Raw genomic sequence first — 3,803 nt, 5'->3', positions numbered from 1 at the left:
GTTATGGAATGTGGACCTCTGAATATAGCAGCCTAACATTACCATCGTTATCAGAACAGCTGTGAATATTCGCAAGAGACCTGCAGGACAAAGCCTGATATTTCCTCACAGAAAAAGGAAATGGGGAGGGTCATTAGATCCTCATCTGAGATCTCAGCCACTCTCTCCTGCATGCCCCTCCCAGCTGCATGTAATTCGGCTCCAGCTACACCGTCTCTTGAGGTGCTAGAGTATGCGCATATGGATGGTGAGCGTAAGTGGGGACTCAATCTATGCTGCTTTTGGAGATTGTTACCCATGCTGATATGAGACTCTTCAGTGATGTCACTGTCTTGGGGTCACCCCATGCTCCAGTAAGTAGCCCCTATAAACTCATCGATTCACTAAGTCTGATTTGGGTGGAATTAGTACTTTGATCTGTCATTGGTGCCGGAGTGAGTGGACATTTGTTTATATCTCCCCTGGAAAAGTTCATATAGCACCATATTTGCAGTTCAACGTGTTTGGAAGTTTCTTTACTATAGCTTTTAGCCCTGCTCACATATAGGGCTCCTATCAGCTCTCCCTACCTGAGGTAGGGCTGGAGCAGGTTGAAATGCCTGCCTTCATGAATTCCCTGTCCACAAATGCTTGTTTCCATAGTATATTTAATCATGTCATTTTGCCTTAAATTTTCTCCATTCTAAAGGCAAGGATGCTTCAAGGATTCAGAAAGGAGAACTGGCTCTTGGAGTCAGTCTTTGTTTGTTTGTTTGCTTGTTTTGTTTTTTTCGAGACAGAGTTTCTCTGTGTAGCTTTGCGCCTGTCCTGGAACTCACTCTGTAGACCAGGCTGGCCTCAAACTCACAGAGATCCACCTGCCTCTACCTCCCAAGTGCTGAGATCAAAGGCGTGTGCCACCACCGTCCGGCTATCACGGAGTCAGCTGTGAGGTCAGGGTCTGTGCCATTCAACTCTAAGAGCAGCATCCATTCCTTCAGTCCATGATGTATGTAGAAGGTCTACTCTATTTATTCTGAGAGGTTGGGTAGTTCTAGAAAATGAAAATTTGCAGAGGTGTCCTTGTTGGGGGTTATGATAGAGAACAAAACACAGTTTTATATGTTTCTATTAAATGCCTAGATGCCAAGATAGGGCACCAAAGCTTTGTGGGAAAAACTGTGTATTGTATTTCTTCTGTGATTTCTGGCACCCATGAAGGTTCTCATTGATGGTGGTGTTTAAAGACATTCTTTTATCTCAGCTATTAACACAGCCTTCCTATAGATTTCTTCAATGATATTGTTTTTAGTCCCTGTTATAAATCCCCCCTTTTGAGTTTTTTTCCTTTGCGAAGCTTCTTCTATTTTATTTGCAATTCTTATATTATTGTAAGCATTTCTCCAGTGGCACAGTGGGATGGATGGAGTTTGTGTCAGTTTGCCCTCTTACACAAAGAACCTCCAATTTTTGCTTGGAATGAAATAGCTGTTTGATGCCTGAAGTTGCATGGACTGAAAATGTAACTTGGATCTTTAATATGATGAGATAGTTCTGTGATTATTTCCCAACTTAAAATTAGAGAGAGAGAGAGAGAGAGAGAGAGAGAGAGAGAGAGAGAGAGAGAGAGCGAGCATATGCATGAAAGTGCATGCTTACCTACTGCCTATGTACCTCAGGGCACGTATGGCCACCAGAGGACAATTTACAGGAGTTGATTCTTGCCTTCTACCTTGTGGAGTCAGGGTCTCTTTTGTGTCTTCTGCAGTACTACACTGCACTTCTACACCAGACTAGAAGGCCCAAGAACTTCTGGTTGATTCCCTGCTACCCATCTTGCCATAGCAGTGCTGAGATTGCAGATGGGTTCCATCTCTTTTGGCTTTTTATCTGGCTTCTGGGGGTTAAACTCAGGTCAGCAGGCTTTTGTGGCTAGTGTGTGGCTACTGCTTTTACTCACTGAACCGACTTCACAGGCCCCATTTCCCAACTTTCAAGTCATCTCTCTTTGCTCACCAGTAGGCATTTCCTTCCTTCCTTCCTTCCTTCCTTCCTTCCTTCCTTCCTTCCTTCCTTCCTTCCTTCCTTTCCTTCTCTCAAGGTCTCTCTCTCTCTCTCTCTCTCTCTCTCTCTCTCTCTCTCTCTCTCTCCCCCCCCCCGTTAGTGTGTGTGCATATGCATGTAGAGGCCGAAGGCCAGCTTCACATGTTGTTCTTGATGTCACTCATCTTACTTTGAGACAGTCCTAGACCCCTGGCCTAGAGGTCATCAAGTAGGCTAGGCTGCCTGCTCAGCAGTTACCCATGAGCTGACTGTCTTTGCCTCCCCAGCACTGAGATTGCAAATGCATGCTACTACATCTGACTTTTTCATGGTTCCTGGGGATTAAACTCATGTCCTCTTGCTTGCATGGCAAGCACTCTACTGACTAAGCTGTATTCCCAGCTCCTAAGCATTTCTTTCTCTAAAGTATTGCTTGGCTTTCCTGCTTCCTTTTTAAATTTTAAAAAATATTTGTTTATTTTTAATTTATGTGTTTCTCTCTGTGTGTATGCCATATGTGTGTGTTAATGGAGGTCCAAAAAGGACAAGGATCTACTAGAGATGGAGTTACACAGTCAGTTGTGAACTGTACATGTGCTGGGAACACAGTTCAGGTCATTTAGAAGACCAGAAAGTGCTCTTGAGCCATCTCTCCAGCCCCTTCCTGCTTCTTCTTCTTTTTTTGTTTCTGTTTTTATGATGAAAAAAATGTGTATTTCGAGTTAGCCAGCTGGACTCGGTTTAGACGATCCCAATTTTGTCGGCAACATCCTGAGCATCATAATCAGCAGGTAGCCGTAGATCATTTGTCTTCTTTTGCCCATCAGACCTTTTAAGTGTATTACTGAGTTTGGCCACATCAATGTCCTAGAGGTTCTTTGCAGCCTGATTGATCTGGTGCTCAGTGGTCTTGACAGCCACACTGAACACAAGTGTGTTCTTGTCCTCTGTCTTCTTCATGGCTGACTCGGTGATCAGGGGGAACTTGATGATGCCATAGTGGTCAAGCTTGTTTCTCTTGGGTATGTCTTTCGAGAGTATTTGGGCTGCCTCTGGAGCTGCAGGGTCTTGGGCTACTGGAAGCTGGGTAATATATAGATCTTCCTCTCTTTGAGGCTGTGGATGCCATTTAGCACTACTTTTTTTTTGGCGTTCAAGGCCTTTGCTTTGCATTTGGGAGAGGCAGGAGCTTCCTTCTTCGCTTGTGGCACCATCTTGGTGGAAAGCCTTGCTTCTTTTTCATTCCCACTTAAGTTATACCAGAATTGATGACTTTCAAGATCTACCTGCATCCTTTCTGGCTTCTCTGCTCCTTGCTCAAAGCATCCTGCACCTAGCAGTGCAAATACTTTCTTCAACTCTTATCTGGAAGAGAACACTCCCATTCTACAAAGCTCTGAATAACTCTAGTGACCTCTTGAATAAAATTAAAAGTACTACTAATACACTCTAAGATCATTAGCTTATAAGCCTCTCTACTTGGTGGTCCCCTGCCTGCCCCACTCCACTCAGACATCTTTGTCCAGATGCATAAACTCATTTACACTCTGTTCATAATACACATTAATGCCTAACAACTATCTTGAGGGCTGTGAGTCCCCCACCCCTCCTGCTCAGAATGCCCCCCATCTCCATTTAACTAGGAAAATAATTGGCTTCAATTATGTTCAACCAATCATGTTTCAAATTTCCTTACAATGGAACACTTGCTCTCAGGCAGCTATTAAAGCAGTACCAGCTATTGTTCCACCCTTAACCCTCTTCCTTTCTGCTATGTACCT

At 44.0% G+C, this 3,803-nt stretch overlaps 1 pseudogene; it reads right to left on the bottom strand.

Moving 5' to 3' along the window:
* Positions 1–2,763: 2,763 nt before the first annotated feature.
* Positions 2,764–3,236, bottom strand: LOC131898773 (large ribosomal subunit protein uL23-like; annotated as a pseudogene).
* Positions 3,237–3,803: the final 567 nt, after the last annotated feature.

This window comes from Peromyscus eremicus, chromosome X, assembly GCF_949786415.1.
Source record: "Peromyscus eremicus chromosome X, PerEre_H2_v1, whole genome shotgun sequence".
Lineage (NCBI taxonomy): Eukaryota > Metazoa > Chordata > Mammalia > Rodentia > Cricetidae > Peromyscus > Peromyscus eremicus.
The sequence above is the reverse complement of the archived record's forward strand: the minus strand, read 5'-3'. Positions and strand labels throughout refer to the sequence as shown.